Source organism: Lissotriton helveticus, chromosome 12, assembly GCF_964261635.1.
Source record: "Lissotriton helveticus chromosome 12, aLisHel1.1, whole genome shotgun sequence".
Taxonomy (NCBI): Eukaryota; Metazoa; Chordata; class Amphibia; order Caudata; family Salamandridae; genus Lissotriton; species Lissotriton helveticus.
In genome coordinates, this window is record NC_136073.1 from 791,653,514 (window position 1) to 791,672,909 (window position 19,396).

General features: G+C 44.1%; 1 long non-coding RNA gene across 1 annotated transcript in view; it reads left to right on the forward strand.

Moving 5' to 3' along the window:
• The first annotated feature begins 313 nt into the window (after nucleotides 1-313).
• Nucleotides 314-19,396, forward strand: part of LOC144798245 (uncharacterized) — a 103,668-nt gene continuing 84,585 nt past the window's right edge. The window contains exon 1 of the long non-coding RNA XR_013603490.1: nucleotides 314-362. This is a non-coding gene — a long non-coding RNA (uncharacterized LOC144798245). The remainder of the gene's footprint in view (nucleotides 363-19,396) is intronic.

The window sequence follows — 19,396 nt, forward strand, 5'->3', positions numbered from 1 at the left end:
TGGTGCAATTAAGAAGCTAGTAGGATGGCTCAGTGAGTTGAACAATCATAATATGTGCTGTGATTTGAACACCATGAGTTTAAATCCAGACAAATTCCACATCCCTCAGCCTTATGCATGGGCCCACTTGGCAGCTATTTGCGGCTTGTGGACACAGAGGTTTGGCTGGATGTGCCGAAAGGTGACACTAGAAGTTTTTCTCTTTGACTATGCTATGGGCGACAACAATTGTCCTTCTTCTAATCTCCTTTGTACTTCTTTATGGCCCTATGCCCAACAATTGCGTCCTTTATGCACTATTCGGCTGTCAAGGCGGGGTCAGATGGGAGACTTTAGCTGTGCCCTGACAACACCACAGAGAGGTGGGTGCTGCTGTTGGACTCAGCCTGCACATTCATACAACTACACGTTTCTTATCTCCTTTTCTGTGCAGGAAGTTTACCAGCAGAATGTTGGGAATGGAGGACTGAGGCAGGATTTAAAAATAACTCAAGCTATTTTTAAGTCATTAAAACTGATATATGATTAATCTGCATATCAGAGCTAAGAGCACCGGATACTCAGCTGACCGGTGAGCAAGCCTCTGCCCCCGTAGAGATTAAATTAAAATCAGTAACCCATTTTTCCCTTCTTTTTAATGTTCATAAAGCTGCAAGATATAAAACCAAACCGAACCACTAAGTGGAGTTTCTTTTCCTTTTTAATCTTTATAAAGCTGCCTACTCAATTTAGATTCAGTCCTGGTGTTGAGATTATCCTATTGTATTATTGCTGTATCTGAATGACGCACTACTGCTGCCTCCACTTCAACTGGGGTGTGTGTCGGGTGTGTGTGTGTGTGTTTGTGTCTGTGTGTCTGTCAGGCACTATTTCTACCACTCCCGCAGCTGTTCTGTGTTTGAGAATAGCTTGGCCTGAGCCACCGTTTCTATAATGTACCATTATCCGTCAAACTGGCTTAGGGGTATATAGGAGGATTCCACACTCTGTGCCCATTCAAATAATGGTCTCTTTGCTGAAACTGCAAACATCTATCGTTATTCCACTTTTAAGAATCTAGCAATCCCTATTCATATCTTCTGAAGCTGCCAAATTAAGAGAGTAACAAACCAACTGAGCAGAAGAGATATATTTTAGCATGCCCTGCTTGCGTACTTTATACATGTTCAGTAAGTATAATTGATATCAGACCCAGGTGTTCAATCCACAGCCCTCACTGTGAAAACTGGCAACAATATAAAGTGCCATCTCCAGATACACAACCGTAATGTAAAGACATGCCAGAAGAAAAAAAAACTTCACGCTCATTCCACAAAACCTTTTTTGGGGACTAAAGGCAGCTCTTCTGAATTTGCCAAGGCCTTTTAAGGAACAGTCATGCAATGCCCAAAGCATTTGGTATGTGTTTTGTTTCAAATAAAAACTTTGGATTAAAAAAAAAAGAAATGGTGACTGGTGGAAAAAGAAAGCTGACCAGAGCTTTGTACAGCGCATAACTATTGGTTGAATGTTTAACCGGATGCAGTGGCACAAAGAGCTGTTTATTAATGACAACAAGCATTTGCAATGCAATAGATCTTGCATTTACGAGCGTTTGAGCTATTTGCATTGTAAATGGCAATGCCTTTTATTTATGTGTTAATTATCAAAACAGATACATGAAAGGCATTGCCATTTACAATGCCAATAGCTTAAACTCTTGCAAATGCAAGACCTATTGCAAATGCTTTTGTGCTATAACATTAAAAATAAAAGCATTAGTAGAGAGCGTGTCCTGCCTGCAACAGCAGTCAGTACAAAGCTATTTGAGAAAATTGTGCTTGGAGAGTGTAATTAAAGCCTACCGAGTAACAACACATGTAACAAGGGGTGTCGCCATGGTAGGTTACAAAATGAGGCAAGGCGGTACTAAGGAGTGACTACTAAGCCTATTGACCAATGAACAGCCACAGTTTTAGTGGACAATGACATTAGCCAATCAAAAATATGGGCGGAGAGCGGGCGCAGCTTCAAGTCCCTACCTGAACACAGCATGCTTTGCAGAAAAGCGCATGCTCTGCCTAGGCTCGACCTAAAAAGGGGGTGGGGGCGGGGGGTTGAGTAGGGGTGAGCTTAGGATGCACAAGCTTTGAAATGGGAGGGCTTGAGAGCAAAGGAGTTTCCAATTATATTTCAGCTCAATTCACTGTTGAAACAAAGGTTAGTCTACCAGGCTTCTGTCCTTCCCAGTTTGGTTATAAAATAATAACAAATCTCTAATGGTAAGACATGTTATTTATAGTTCTTAGAAATGGCATCAGTATGGTATGAGGTGCTGCTTCACAAAAAATAATTTTGTTAATGTGCTTGACCCCACCTAAAGTTGTGTGAACTCTCAAAAAAACATATTGCAGCACCCTATCCTGTAAAACCACAAACTGATGTTTTATTTTGTGGCACTGACATTTTGATGCTCTTTTAATTGTTATAAGCATTGACATGGGACTTCGTTTTATAGACCTGGATTATCAATGATAATTTATTTCCAGTGCAGCACAGTGTGTGGGAAAGGCCTTACAGTTCGTATTGCACAAAACTTGTCCTGCTGCATGCTTAGTGTTTTGCAGTATCACAAATATTTTATAGGCACATACATTATTGTTACAGATAACTAGTGCTCCTAGATCTTGAGCAATCCTATTGTTCTGGGTTACTTCACTAGATCTCCCATCGAAGAGCGATAAAAATCATGTTTTTGAGGTATTACACGTCGAAAATGTGCCGAATGCACCCACAACATAATTTCAACCTGACCTCTTTGCCACACCTCACCTTCGTTTCTCCTCAACTAAATCTTAACTCGCATCAAATTTACCACAGACCAACCTCAATTCAACTTCACTGTCCACCCGAACTCACCTCCACGTAAAGTTCCCCACAACCACACCTCACCGCAGCATCAACTCAATAGCAACCTTACTGCAAACCAGAAAAAATACAGACCCTTTTCAACTCTCCTGGCACTGCTGATGTCTGAGCAGTAACACATTATCTTTGTAAGGAAGCTTGCACTACTGCTCCCCGAGCAGTAGCACATTCTATGTTTCAAAGAAGCTTGCACTGCTTCTGTCTTAGCAGTAACACATTCTCTATATAAGAGAAGCTTGCACAGCTGCTGTCTGAGCAGTAACACATTCTTTGCCTAAGGAAGCTTGCACTACTTCTATCTGAGCAGCAACAGGTTTCTATTTGTAAGGAGGCTTGCTCTGCTGGTGTTTGAGCACAATCTCTGTGTAAGGAAGATTGCACTGCTTTAGTCTGAACCATAACAGTTTTCTCTTTGTAAGTAAGCTTGCACTGCTGCTGTCTGAGCAGTAACAGTTCCCTCTGTGTAAGAAGCATTGACTGTTTCTGTCTGAACAGTAACAGTTTTCTCTTTGTAAGTAAGGTTATACTGCTGCTGTCTGAGCAGTAACACATTCTCTGTCTAGGGGAAGCCTGTACTTCTTCTGTCCGAGAAGTAGCACATTATCTGTGCAAGGAAGCTAGCACTGCTTTTATCTGGACAGTAAAACCTCTCAGTGTGTAAGAGAAGCTTGCACTGCTTATTTCTGAGCAGTAACAGTTTTCTTTTTGTAAGGAAACTTGTACTGCTGCCACATTCTCTGTGTAAGGAAGCTTGCACTGCTGCTGCATGAGCAGTAACATATTCTTTGTGTAAGAAAGCTTGCACTGCTTTTGTCTGAGCAGTAACAGTTTCCTATGTGTAAGAGAAGCTTTCACTGCATCTGTCTGAGCGACAACAGTTTTCTCTTTGTAAGGAAGCTTGTACTGCTGCTTTCTGAGCAGTAACACATACTCTGTGTTTGAAATCTAGCACTACTTCTATCTAAGCCGAAACAGGTTTCTATGTTTATTTAAGCCTGCCCTACTGGTGTCTCAACTGTAATACATTTTCCCTGTAAGGTCGCTTGCACTGCCGCTGCTGGTGAACTAACGCACTCTCTGTGTAAGGAACTCTGCACTGCTTCTGTCTGAGCAGTAACCGTTTACTCTTTGTAAGGAAGTTTGCACTGCTGCTGCCTGAGAGGTAACACATTCTCTGTATAAGGAAGCTTGCACTGCTGCTGTCTGAGCAGTAACACATTCTCTGTGTCAGGAAGCTCGTACTAATGCCACAGTCTTCGTGTAAGGAAGCTTACACTGCTGCTGCCTGATCAGTAACATATTCGCTATGTGTAAGGATGCTTGCACTTCTGCTGTCTGAGCAGTAATACAATATCTGTGTAAGGAAGCTTGCACTGCATCTATTTGACAGGTACAGTTTTTGTGTGTGTAAGAAAAGCTTGCACCACTGCTGTCTGAGCAGTGACAAGTTCTCTGTGCAAGTAAACTTGCACTGCTGCTGTCTGAGCAGTAACACATTCACTGTTGGAAGCTTGCACTGCAGCCGCCTTCTTTGTGTAAGGAAGCTTGCACTGCTGCTGCCTGAGCAGTAACATATTCTTTGTCTAAGAAAGCTTGCAATGCTTATGTCTGTGCAGTAACAGTTCTCTCTGTGTAAGAGAAGCTTGCACTGCTTTTGTCTGAGCGATAACAGTTTTCTCTTGGTAAGGAAGCTCGCACTGCTGCTGTCTGAGCAGTAACAGATTCTATGTGTAAGGAGGATTGCATTGCTACTGCCTGAGCAATAACATTTTCTTGGTGTAAGAAAGCTTGCACTGCTTCTGCTTGAGCAGTAAGCTTCTGTCTGAGCCGTAACGTTCTTGGTGTAAGAAAGCGTGCACTGCTTTTGCCTGCACAGTAACAGTTCCCATTGTGTAAGAGAAGCTTGCACTGCTTCTGTCTGAGCAGTAACAGTTTTCTTTTTGTAAGGAAGCTTGCACTGCTGCTGTCTGAGCAATAACACATTCTCTGTGTAAGGAAACGTGCACTGCTTCTGTCGGAGCAGTTACAGTTTTCTATTTGTAAGGAAGCTTCCACTGCTGCTGTCTGAGCAGTAACATATTTACTGTGTACGGAAACTTGCACTGCATCTGTCTGAGCAGGTACATATTTCTGTGTGTAAGAGAAGCTTGCACTGCGTCTGTCTGAGGAGTAAAAGTTTTTCTTTGTAATGAAGCTTGTACTGCTGCTAAGAAGTAAAACATTCTCTGTGTTCGGAAACTTGGACTAGTTATATCTAAGAAGTAACAGTTTTCTATTTGTAAGGAAGCTTGCACTGCTGGTGTCTGAGCTGTAACTCATTCTCGTTGTAAGGAAGCTTGCACTGCTGCTGCACAAACACATTCTCTGTGCAAGGAATCCTGCAATGCTTCTGTCTGAGCAGTAACACTTTTTGCTTTGTAGGGAAGCTTGCACTGCTGCTGTCTGAGCAGGAACACATTCTCTTTGTAAGGAAGTTTGCACTACTTCTTACTGAGCAGTTACAAATTGTCTATTTGTAAGGAAGTTTGCACTGCTGGTGTCTGAGCAGTAACACATTCATTGTGTAAGGAAGCTTGCAGCGCTGTTGCCAGTGCACTAACACAATCTCTGTGTAAGGAAATGTGCATGGTTTTGTCTGAGCAGTAACAGTTTTCTATTTGTAAGGAAGCTTGTACTGCTGCTGCTGAGCAGTAACACATTCTCTGTGTTCGGAAACTTGCACTACTTCTATCTAAGAAGTAACAGTTTTCTATTTTTAAGGAAGCTTGCACCGCTGCTGCCTGAGCAGTAACACATTCTCTATGTTTAAGGATGCTTGCACTGCTGCTGTCTGAGCAGTAATACAATCTCTGTGTAAGGAAGCTTGCACTGCATCTATGTGAGCAGGTACAGTTATTTTTGTGTAAGAAAAACGTCCACCACTGCTGTCTGAGCAGTGACACGTTCTCTGTGTAAGGAAGCTTGCACTGCTGCTGTCTGAGCAGTAACATGTTCTCTGTGCAAGAAAGCTTGCACTGCTGCTGCCTGAGCAGTAACACATTCTCTGTTGGAAGCTTGCACTGCAGCCACCTTCTCTGTGTAAGGAAGCTTGCACTGCTGCTGCCTGAGCAGTAACATATTCTTTGTCTAAGAAAGCTTGCACTGCTTCTGTCTGAGCCTTAACAGTTATTTCTGTGTAAGAGAAGCTTGCACTGCTTTTGTCTGAGCGATAGTTCAAGTTCAAGCATTTATAAAGCGCACTACTCACCCAGAGGGTCTCAAGGCGCTAGAGGGAGGGGTTCATTGTTTATCGAATAGCCAAGTTTTCAATTCTTTTCTGAAGGAGATGTGATTCTGAGTAAGGCGGAGGTGGGTGGGGAGTGAGTTCCAGGTCTTGGCAGCCAGGAAGGAGAAGGATCTGCCGCCCATGGTGGTTTTTCGGATGCGCGGGACTGCGGCGAGGGCTTGACTGGATGATCTTAGTTGGCGGGAGGGATAGTAGAAGGACAGTCGGGAGTTGAGGCATTCTGGTCCTATAACAGTTTTCTCTTGGCAAGGAAGCTCGCACTGCTGCTGTCTGAGGAGTAACACATTCTATGGGTATGGAGGATTGCACTGTTACTGCCTGAGCAATAACATGTTCTTGCTGTAAGAAAGCTTGCACTGCTTCTGCCTGAGCAGTAGCTTTTGTCTGAGCAGTAACGTTCTTGCTGTAAGAAAGCGTACACTGCTTTTGCCTGCGCAGTAACAGTTCCCGTTGTGTAAGAGAAGCTTGCACTGCTTTTGTCTGAGCAGTAACCGTTTTCTCTTTGTAAGGAAGCATGCAATGCTGCTGTCTGAGCAGTAACACATTCTCTGTGTAAGAAAGCTTGCAGTGCTGTTGCCAGTGCACTAACACAATCTCTGTGTAAGGAAACGTGCACTGCTTCTGTCTAAGCAGTTACAGTTTTCTATTTGTAAGGAAGCATGTACTGCTGGTGTCTGAGCTGTAACATTCACTGTGTAAGGAAGCTTGCACTGCATCTGTCTGAACAGGTACACGTTTCTGTGTGTTCGGAAACTTGCACTACTTCTATCGAAGAAGAAACAGTTTTCTCTTTGTAAGGAAGCTTGCACTGCTCGTGTCTGAGCTGTAACACATTCTCAGTGTAAGGAAGCTTGCACTGCTGCTGCGCTAACACATTCCCTGTGTAAGGAATCCGGCAATGCTTCTGTCTGAGCAGTAACAGTTTTTACTTTGTAAGGAAGCTTCCACTGCTGCTGTCTGAGCAGGAACATATTCTCTGTGTAAGGAAGTTTGCACTACTTCTTACTGAGCAGTTACATTTTTCTATTGGTAAGGAGGCTTGCTCTGCTGGTGTCTGAGCAGTAACACATTTACTGTGTAAGGAAGCTTGCAGTGCTGTTGCCAGTGCACTAACACAATCTCTGTGTAAGGAAAAGTGAACTGCTTCGTCTGAGCAGTAACAGTTTTCTATTTGTAAGGAAGCTTGAACTGATGGTGTCTAAGCAGTAATACAGTCACTGTGTAAGGAAGCTTGCAGTGCGAAACGTGCACTGCTTCTGTCTAAGCAGTAACATTTTTCTATTTGTAAGTAAGCTTGCACTTCTGGTGTCTGAGCTGTAAGTCATTCTCTGTGTAAGGAAGCTTGCACTGCATCTGTCTGAGCAGGCACATGTTTGTGTGTGTAAGAAAAGCGTGCACTGCTTCTGTCTGAGGAGTAAATGTTTTCTCTTTGTAAGGAAGCTTGCACTGCTGCTGAAGAGTAACACATTCTGTGTGTTCGGAAACTTGCGCTACTTCTATCGAAGAAGAAACAGTTTTCTCTTTGTAAGGAAGCTTGCACTGCTCCTGTCTGAGCTGTTACACATTCTCAGTGTAAGGAAGCTTGCACCGCTGCTGCGCTAACACATTCCCTGTGTAAGGAATCCTGCAATGCTTCTGTCTGAGCAGTAACAGTTTTTACTTTGTAAGGAAGCTTCCACTGCTGCTATCTGAGCAGGAACATATTCTCTGTGTAAGGAAGTTTGCACTACTTCTTACTGAGCAGTTACATTTTTCTATTGGTAAGGAGGCTTGCTCTGCTGGTGTCTGAGCAGTAACACATGTACTGTGTAAGGAAGCTTGCAGTGCTGTTGCCAGTGCACTAACACAATTTCTGTGTAAGGAAAAGTGCACTGCTTCGTCTGAGCAGTAAAAGTTTTCTATTTGTAAGGAAGCTTGAACTGATGGTGTCTAAGCAGTAATACAGTCACTGTGTAAGGAAGCTTGCAGTGCGAAACGTGCACTGCTTCTGTCTAAGCAGTAACATTTTTCTATTTGTAAGTAAGCTTGCACTTCTGGTGTCTGAGCTGTAACTCATTCTCTGTGTAAGGAAGCTTGCACTGCATCTGTCTGAGCAGGTACATGTTTGTGTGTGTAAGAAAAGCGTGCACTGCTTCTGTCTGAGGAGTAAACGTTTTCTCTTTGTAAGGAAGCTTGCACTGCTGCTGAAGAGTAACACATTCTCTGTGTTCGGAAACTTGCACTACTTCTGTCTAAGAAGTAATTGTTTTCTATTTTTAAGAAAGCTTGCACTGCTGGTGTCTGAGCTGTAACACATCCTCAGTGTAAGAAAGCTTGCAATGCTTCTGTCTGAGCAGTAACTGTTATTTCTTTGTAAGGGCGCTTTCTCTGCTGCTGTCTGAGCAGTAACACATTCTCTGTTAAAAGAAGCTTGCACTGCTGCCAAATTGTCTGTGTAAGGAAGCTTGCACTGCTTCTGTCTGAGCATTAACAGTTTTCTCTTTGTGAGGAAGCTTGTACTGCTGCTGTCTGAACAGTAACATATTCTCTCGGTAAGGAAGCTTGCACTGCTGCTCTCTGAGCAGTAACAGTTCTCTCGTGTAAGAGAAGCTTGCACTGCTTTTGCCTGAGCGATAGCAGTTTTCTCTTTGTAAGGAAGCTTGTACTGCTGCTGTCTGAACAGTAACATATTCTCTCGGTAAGGAAGCTTGCACTGCTGCTCTCTGAGCAGTAATACATTCTCTGTGCCACATTGTCTGTGCAAGAAAGCTTGCACTGCTGCTGCATGAGCAGTAACAGTTCCCTCTGTGTAAGAGAAGCTTGTATTTCTTCCATCTGAGCAGTAATACATTCTCTGTGTAAGATAAGTTTGCACTGCTGCTGCTGTCTCGGCAGTAGCATATTCTCAGTATAACGGAAGCTTGACCTTTTTGTCTTAGCAGTAAAACATTCTCTGTGTAAGTAGGCTTGCACAGCTTCTGTCTGAGCAGGTACCCTTCTCTGTGTGTAAGAGAAGCATGCACTGCTTCTGTCTGAGAAGTAACAGTTTTCTCTTTGTAAGGAAGCCTGTACTGCTGCTGGTTGAGCAGTAACACATTCTCTGTGTTTGAAATCTAACACTACTGCTATCTAAGCCGAAACAGTTTTCTATGTTTAATTAAGCCTGCCCTGCTGGTGGCTGAACTGTAATACATTCTCCATGTAAGGTAGCTTGCACTGCCGCTGCTGGTGCACTAACACAATCTCTGTGTAAAGAACTCTGCGCTGCTTCTGTCTGAGCAGTAACCATTTTTTCTTTGTAAGGAACTCTGCACTGCTACTGCTTGAGAAGTAACACATTCTCTGTGTAAGGAAGCTTGCACCACTGCTGTCTGAGCAGGAACACATTCTCTGGGTTTGGAATCTAGCACTACTTCTATCTGAGCAGTAACAGTTTTCTTTTTTAGGGAAGCTTGCACTGCTGGTGTCAGAGCTGTAACACATTCTTTGTGTAAGGAAGCTTGCACTGCATCCACATTCTCTGTGTAAGGAAGATTGCACTGCTGATGCCTCAGTAGTAACATATTATGTGTGTAAGATAAGCTTGCACTGCTTCTGTCTGAGCAGTAACAGTTTTCTCTTTGTAAGGAAGCTTGTACTGCTGCTGCCTGAAAAGTAACACATTCTATGTGTAAGGAAGATTGCACTGCTTCTGTCAGAGCAGTGACACATTCACTATGTAAGGAAGATGGCACCATTGCTGTCTGAGCAGTAACATGTTCTCTGTGTAAGGAACCTTGCACTGTCTCTGCCTGAGCAGTAACAGTTTTCTATTTGTAATGAAGCTTGCACTGCTGCTGCTGATGATCAGTAGCACATGCTCTGTGTAAGTAAGCTTGCTCTGCTGCCACATTCTCTGTGTAAGTAAGCTTGCACTGCTGCCACATTCTCTGTGTAAGGAAGCTTGCACTGCTGCCACATTCTCTGTGTAAGGAAGCTTGCACTGCTGCCACATTCTCTGTGTAAGGAAGCTTGCACTGCTGCCACATTCTCTGTGTAAGGAAGCTTGCACTGCTGCCACATTCTCTGTGTAAGGAAGCTTGCACTGCTGCCACATTCTCTGTGTAAGGAAGCTTGCACTGCTGCTGCATGAGTAGTAACATATTATTGGTCTAAGAAAGCGTGCACTGTTTCTGTCTGACCAGTAACAGTCTAAGGGAAGCTTTCACTGCTGTTACCCATGCCGGGAGTGTTCTGTGCTTGTCAGGGAAGTATTTCTATAAGAATGTATGCATCGTTATGTTCTGTTTCCTTTCTACTGTTATTATAGGCATTTAAGTCCTTCGGCCCTCTATGAGTTGGGATTCCAGAAAGGAAGTTGACAGGGACAGTTGGGTCCTTCCACTGCCTGGGTTGGGAGAACAATTCCTTCGCACTAAGCTAAGCGACTCCCATCTACATTTGCACTGAGTGTCTCACAGTTATATAACAGGAATGTACGTTTCTATATATGTGCCAAGGGCGGAGATTCCATTGGTTCAGTAGGTGTACTGACACCAGGGCCCACGGGCCTGTGTGGTCCACTGAACCTTGATTATTGTATATTTCAAACCGCAGCCAGGGTGGGCATTTCGTGAGGCCCATGACAGCCTGGCTATGCTTCTAATGTGTATATGTATGCATATGTCAGCTAATGTTCATGACAGTAGACATACTATGGCTAAAAACATGCTTTCCCTCCAAGGCAGCCTCTGAGCCTTTCAGGCTTTGCATGCAAAGCCTGAAAGGCTCCGAGGCAGATTTACAAGAACTGCCGCATCTCTGCTTATTAGCAGGGATTCACCAGTTAAGATGTGACACGCAAAAATACTCTTGCGCCACCACGGATGCGTTGCATTTACAATGCGGCGCACTGTGGCGCAAGGATAGACAGATGTGTGTAGCATCTTTTGGCGTAAGGGCAGCGCACTGCTGGAGTAGTTTCGCAAGCGCGATGCAACTCCAGCATTGCTCAGGGGCGGCCTATACTTATTGTGCTGCGTCACTCCTTACGCCTGCTTTAAGGAAGCGTAAGGTTTTGAGGCTGTGGCGTCGTAGAAGTGGCACAATGAAATCTTGTAGATTTCACTGCTTCACTTTTACGAGGCTTTCCTGCATGGGAACGGCCACCCTGCACACAATATACCTGAAACGCAGGTATAATGTAGCGCAGGGCTTTACAACGTGACGCATCTCCCTAGATGCGTCACGTTGTAAATATGTCACAACATGGTGCATTGTTTACTACGCCGCTGCGTCACAGAAGTGACGCAACGGCGGCGTAAATGTGTCACAAGGGGCTTGTAAATCTGCCCCTCAGTTTTTATCTTCAGAAAGCAGTATCTTATTTTTATATTTCCCTTCTAAGTGTTCATGATTTACCTTGTTTACTTTCTCTGTCTAGATTTCAAAACCTTCTCAATGTCCAAGAGACACCTCTCTTGGCTTTCAGTTTCAGACCCTGCTCAGGGTGACTTGGGCCCCTTCGATATTTTTGGCCTTCTCTGGGCTCACTGCCAAGTTAACACTTACCTCTATGCCTTTATCAACAGTTTCGAGTTTACTCATCGAAATCCCGCACACTGAAAGACGCTGAAATATTTTTTTGTGAGGACAGCAAGAAATGAAGAAATTCCCCATCCTTTGAGAGGCCTCAAAATGGCGGGAGGTTGGAGCAGCAGAGCAGTTTCAGAAACGCCAATCATGGTGTTTTCCTCGGTACTCTCTCAGCACCGCAGCGTTTCACAAAAACCATTTGCATTTTGTGAAAAAAGATCCCCCCACTTCCTCTTCCGAGTGGTTTCTGCCAACACACTATTTTCTTCAGCGTTTCTTTGCCCTTATTGCTGACGCTGTGCACTCAGTGGTTCCAACTAAACATAATATGCGAACACTCCTCAAACCAGGCAATTTACTAATCACGGGTTTACTAAACTATCATAAAAGAACTCTCTCATAATTTTTTGAATTAAAAATTCATATTTTTTTTCTTTGACGGCTCATAATCCAATGGAGGAGAGGGAAAGGGAGAAAAGGGAGAAAGAATGATAGAGTGAGATAAAGTGGCAGGAAGTGTAGGGTGGTGGGTGAAAATGACCTTGTTGTCCGGTGAGCCGGTTTTCGGCAACATCAGCGGTGGGGTCCTAGACTAGAGAAAACCTCGGTCTCTGTACTTACATTTACACATAAGGGCCCACATGCATCAAGCATTTTTGCATTTGCAGACGGTGCGATTCCTTAAAATCGGCCGTTTGCGAATGCAAAAGTGCTTGTTGGGATGCATCATGCCATTTTAGAAGTCGCATCTTTTTTACGATTTCTAAAATTGCATTAGCATTTAAGAAATCGCAATTGTGCGATTTCTTAAATGCTATGCATCATTGTAGAAAAATATGCTTTTTTTAAAATTGGAAGTGCAAATTACCACGAAGTTCAACTTCGTGGTAAATTGCGAAATTGATTAAATATGCACAAAAATGCATTTTTTAAACTGTAAAGTTACACACACACATGTCCTTAGGACATGTGTGTATGTAACTTATGCTGAAAAGTACATTTCAGGGGTGCATGGGGGGGTCCTTTGGACCCCCCCCTGCACCCATGAAATTTTCTAAGTGCCACTCGCAATTTCCATTGACTCCTATGGGCCTTTTGGCCCATAGGAATCAATGGAAATTGCGAAAATGTAGTTAAGAAATCGGTATTTCTTTGGGATTCGGTAAAAAATGCGATTTTTACCGAATCCCACAAGAATACCGAAAATATTGATGCATATAATTTTGCATTTCTTAATTTGCGATTCCTTATTTTTCGCAAATTAAGAAATGCAAAAAGACACAATGATGCATGTGGGCCAAGGTCACCAAATCTGAAAGCAGTACTTTAGATGAGGAAGATACCACTTGAGCTCTTTTGAAATTCACAAGAAAGTGAGAAATGACATTTAAAGCTTTGGGAAGTGCACAGAAGTTACTGCTGACACTAATGTTTCTGGTGAACATGTATGTGAGAACGAGAACCACAGCGAAACAACACTCTTTTGAGGGTGAGAGGAATGAATCATCTTTCTAATTTAGTTAGCCTCAAAAATAATATGCAAAACACGCCAATTTTTATGGAATTTTTTGCTCATCTCAGAACTATTCTCCGGTGATATTCATTTGTTGAAACATAAAAGTTCAAACCAATCTTCTAGATCTGTTTACCATGGGTCCTAAAATACTCTATGCCAACTATTCTAAAAACTTTTAGTTTGTAAGTTTGATTTCCACATGTAATTAATGTTTTCTATGAGTGCAAAACCACTTTTGCTATACTCAGATTTTGGTCGTAGACTCTTGATTGGATTTACTCCTCTTTGGAATTTTTAGTGTCAGGATTTCGACAAGCAAAGGGGTTTAATGCCAGAAAATACATTTCTTGTAAGGTTATAAATACTAAGGGGGTCATTAGGATGACGGGTGGACTTTGTCCGCCCGTCATCCTAGCGGTGAAAAAGACCGCCCGCCATAAGGGCGGGGGTCCCGTGGCCAGCATTAGGATACGCCCGCCACAGTGGCGGGCGCATCCAGCATTCCTACCATTGTGGCTGGCGATGCACTCAGCACCGCCCGCCACAGTGGCAGGAAGGCATGTTGTGTACTTCCATGCACAGCATGGCAGGCACCGCGCGGTGTCTGCCATGCTGTGCACATGATGTGCCATGGGTGCACATAGGTACCTCCCATGTGCACCCTCCACCCCCCCGGAGTCCATGGGGGCCCGCATCGGGCCCCCAAAGCAGACTCCGCATGCCTTTGCGTGGTGGCAGAAGCCCATCCTAATATGGCTGACGGTGTCTGATAGACACCGCCACCATATAAACCCTTTTTCGCCCGGTCGCAAGGCGACCGGGACGGAAAAGCGGCGGACGGTCTTTCCATCCGCCGCGGACCCCCAGCCATGCTAATATGGCGAGGGGTCATTCCGGATAGGATGGAGGTCGGATCGCCCCCGCCAGGCCGGGTGGGGGCGATCGACCCGCCATCCTAATGGGGGCCTAAGACTGTACAAATACTGGCCAGATGCCTGAAGGGTGGAGAGAATCTTCCACACAAATGGAAGCAAAATGGAGGGGATACGTCCTCCCAAATAAGTATTAACAATTCAAAAGAGTATCCCACCCAATAGAAACAAATGTTAGGTATAGGCACAGTTCTCTGAGAAAGGAGGTCAAATCAGATGTTACTAATATGACTGGCAGCAATTCCTCTTTGTATAGTAATCCTCACACACTCTAGTAGTGTCATACTTCATCATCGGGTTCATCCTGGCTCCTAAAGGCGAGGGTGGGCTCATCTGTGTTTCAGGGAGTGCTTTTGATAAAAGACCAGGTGGGTCTAAAGATTAACAATCCTCCAAATACTCTAGATATCCCTTTAATATGTAGTAATTGCAGATGTTAAAAACAAGTAATAGGGTGTCCCAAGGATAGAATGGTCCTATGACCCTACAATCATTGACAACACGTTTCAGCTAGTGAACGGCCCTATGTGTCCACGGCTTTCATCAGGGCAACCTACAGAGACAAATCCCTCCATGGATATAAAATCAACAAAGTCATGGAACAGAAAGCTGTTACACCATATACGCCTTATGGATATTCGTATACTCAGTAGAGGTGTTCAATCATTGGTTTATCCAACCCCACTTGGGTGGACCACACATGTCTCACGAGTGGAGAGAGACAGGGCAGTCCTTCCAGGAGTTGTAAAACCTAGTAGGTGCCGCTGCGGGGCTCGGATCCTTGATAACTGTTTGACTACAGGTTTTTTCTTGCCTACAAGTTCTGAGAAAATGGATCCTTTTGGGTCGCTTGAATATCGACATAGGGTTTGTTTGGAATAATTCCTTTGTACACATGTACAGGTACAGATACTTAACATTAGTATACTTGGTGTAGCCTTCACATTTTTCACCTCATAAGTGTATTTATAATAATGCAAAGGTTATTAAGTATTACATAAGGCTATCTGCAAACAAATCAATTGCTTCAGTTTGAAGAATAAAAGCACAAAGGTAAGGCCCTACTTACTAAGGATTTTTTTTACACAGGGAAATAACTATGAACCTAGTTCATAGTTTTAACCTGGAAAAAGACGGTCTAAAGGTTGCCATTCATGGCTGAAGTCTGACTTAGATTATCATGCCTGAATGACACTGGATTTTCCTGCTTTAGGCCGCCTTAGGACTGTATTTTTGGACTTAAAACAGTCCTAAGAAAGTACTAAGCAGCTGAAGGACCTTGATAAAACCAAGCCACTTTTTCTGGTTTAACATTAGGTTTTATTTCAGTACATATAATTAATGCAAATTATTAAGCCAAGCATTGGCAATGCCAATATGTCTGGCTTATAACCGAAAGTGCCACATCGATTGCTGGGGACTTAGGTACTCAATAAGTCGTTATGCACACACACTGTGTCACAGATCCTGCAATTCATGCATCCTTTTATCCACAAATGTTCTCAATCTTGTATTTACCCAATCACCCGTTGTAAGAAATTGGGGTTTTAGTTGATGGGCGTTAGTATACACAGCAAGTAATAACCACAGTCCTTGTCAGCCTGAACCACAACAGTGACTAAATAAACCTGAGCTCAACCCCCTCGTAGCTATGACACACTTAGAGGCAAGTTGTAAAGTATTTATGCAGTACTAAAACAGTAATTAAATCAAAATGCAAAACAGTAAAAATACCAAAAAGAATGTAGAAATATAGAGTAAGCTTTAATAAACAAAATTTATTTATAAAGTTTTTATAGAGCGCGAACTTGACCCAAGAGGGTATCAGAGCGCTTTACATTTAGGATCGTTGCGTTACAACTTACATCAGATACAAAAGCATAGTAATGAACAGTACACATAAAACAATGTTACAGTAATTCAAAGGAGGGAGGGGAGGAATGAGTAATAGCGGGGAGACGAGGACGAACAATGCCCAATGTCCGGCTGGGTAGGTGACGGTCAAGAGCGAAAACCAGGGCCAGACTCCTCATTAGCTGTCAAGCAGCTCCACTGGTCATCAGCCATGTTGCTCAGGTCTCAGCGTTCAGGAAAAGCCAATTTTTAGTTTATTTGATATGCGAAGGTTATATGGCGCTATCTAGACCCGGAGGTATCAGAGCGCATAACCAGGGGAACGTTGCATTATAAGGTACATCAAAAAGGATTATACTGCAAAGACTACATGATGATATCTCTCATTGGAGGTCACTGCCGCTGTCCCTCCCCGGTAAAGCCGCCCTATTCAAAATGTTGGCCCTCCCGCGCTTTTTATACGTCTTCCAAAACTGTCCCTTTCCTATTGCAGATTCCTTTTTTACCGCGCTGGAAGGAGATATGTGCCTGCTATTGTGGGATGGAGGGGCTCCCCGCATCGCTCTCCGTAAACTCACCAAGGGTTGGTATGACGGTGGCATTGCCCTGTCCGACATGCGTCTGTATTACTGGGCATCCCAGCTGGTGGCCACCAACTCCTGGATCCACGGATCATCCACAAACCCAGCATTTCATTTGGAGAGATATCAAACGGGACGTGATGGTTACCTGGGGGCGCTATATAGTAAACCCGTTCGTAACCGCTATGTTGGCCCAATGTGCCAGACGACGGCCATATGGCACCGAGCTAACAAAAATCTGGGATGGTCCGGTAGGTTTACCAAAGCCACTCCCCTCTGGTCCTCTCAGGCCCTTGGCTCCTTGTGCTTCCACCTGGGTTTCGATAAATGGGACACCATAGGCATATCCACCCTGGGAGACATGCTACACAAACGAACGCTCATCTCCTTTTCTGATCTCCAGAAGAAACATGCACTTGCCCAAGGGGAGGCTTTTCGATATCTTCAGATTAAACACGCCATCCTTACTATGGTATCTGATCTCCCTTCCCTCCCCGAAGCTTCACCCCTCGAAGACAGGTTACTCTCCGAACCCCTTCTGACAAAGGCTATCTCCTGTACCTACCGCAAGCTTTGTAACAATCTGCCTGACTCGTTCCAGGCCCTGCGCGACAAATGGGAGACGGGGATGTGGAACACTTAGAAGAAGAAGACTGGCAGACGGCGCTGATGTCCCCAAGGGAGTCGGCCATTAGTCACCGTTTCCGCCTGATACAACTCAAAATCCTTCACAGGAAATACATGTCTGGTCCCCTACTGGCGAAACTTGGCAGACGCCCAAACGACTTGTGTCTGCGGGGCTGCGGCTTAACTGGTACTTTCTATCACACCTTGTGGGAATGCCCCATGGTTCAGCTCCTGTGGACCAGTGCGACCAAGAAAATGGCGGAGGCGCTAAGGAAGCAGATCCCACTGACTCCTAGGGGAGGGCTCCTCAATGTCTGAGGGGCAACGGACCTGACAGATATTGAACATCAATGGCTGGCCCGCAGCTGCCTCCTCATAAAACGTTCCATAGCGATGAAGTGGGGTTCTCCTGATCGTCCTCTGGTGGTGGGTTGGACCGCAGAAATGGATAGAGCTATGGTCGCTGAAAAAACAGTTTACAAACTCAGAGGGTGCCCCAAGAAATGGGACAAGAAGTGGGGTAAATTGAATGCATATAGAGGTGAGATCTGGAGCTCTCCCACTACAGACATGGCCATAGACAGGTTGAGAAATGTGTATAGCGACCCAAATTGATAGGCATTGACTGTAGGACTATTGTGTGTATTGCCCCGTGTTGTTTTCGAAAGTTTTGTATGATTGTAATTGAATTGATTTTTTGGATTGTTTTCCTCGATTACCTGAAACAATTCTGAATTGCCCCGATGCCTGTATTATGGTCACCTTTCGCTTTTGTGCTTTATATTGCTGAATGTGCTCTGATTTATGTTTTCAATAAAAATTTTATTAAAAAATAAAATAAAATAAAAAAGGATTATAAAGCGCTGGTTAGACCCGTAGGTATCAGAGCGCTATAGCAGTGGAAGATTGCGTTACAAATGATATCAGTTACAATAGTGTAGTAGATATAGTAAACAAACAACGGGAGGAAGGAGTAATAGCGGGGAGACGAGGAGGACCAATGCCCAATGTCCGGCTGGGTAGGTGATGGTCAAGGGGGAAAACCAGGGCCAGACTCCTCATTAGCTGTCATGCAGCTCCACTGGTCATCAGCCATGTTGCTCAGGTCTCAGCATTTCAGGAAAAAACAGTTTTTAGTTTAATTGATTTGCGAAGGTTATATAGCGCTATCTAGACCCGGAGGTATCAGAGCGCATAACCAGGGGAACATTGCATCATAAGATACATCAAAAGGATTATAAAACGCTTGCTAGACCCGTAGGTATCAGAGCGCTATAACAGAGGAAGATTGCATTACAAAGTACATCAGTTACAAAGGCGTAGAAAGGTACAGTAAACAAACAACGAGGTTGAGAGAATTTATAGGAAAAGGAGGGGAGGACGGAGCCTTAGCAGGGAGACGAGGAAGAACTGTGTCCAAAGTCCAGAGAGACAAATAGGGAGGGAAAGGGGAGAGGTGGAGTGAGAGGGGAGAGAACGAGGGGGAAAAAGGAAAGGAGATAAAGGGAAAGTCAACCCAAGGACCGTGTGGGTAGGTGACGGCCAGCGAGATAATCCAAGGCCAGTCAAAATGACACAAAAATGACAAAAGTCCAATAAGTGAAACCAGAGTGATGAATTTTTAAAGTTTTAAGTAGAACTGGTGCCAAGAAGCATAAACTGCCAATCATATTGAATAGTCGCATAAGTCCGGGACCTTGGTGCAATTAGACACTTCCTGGATGGGGCAAATGTCAAATACACCAACCGAGTTTACTCCGGTCAAAAATGTTACTGTCCCAGGTACTATTTTAAGATCCTATAAACTACAGAAGTACACTTCTAAAGCCCCCAGGACATCATGGGAGGCACATAGCTACTCAGGGTGGCAGCAGAGTCCTGTATAGGTCCAATTGCCAGTGATCAGCTCAGCAGTTGTAGGAAAGGCCCCATGTAGCTTATTGTATCCCTATAGCTTGAACAAGAGGTGAGCCGTAGGAACACTGTAGTCCACTTCTTTGTCCTCGGGACAAGATGGAGAGCAGATACAGTCCTTTAGGGCTATTCTTGGGTCTCAGACAGCAGGTTCAATCATCTTCAAATCTTCCACAGGTTCTGGAGTGCTCTGAAGTGGGTGCCTGGAGATGCCACATTTGTGTCT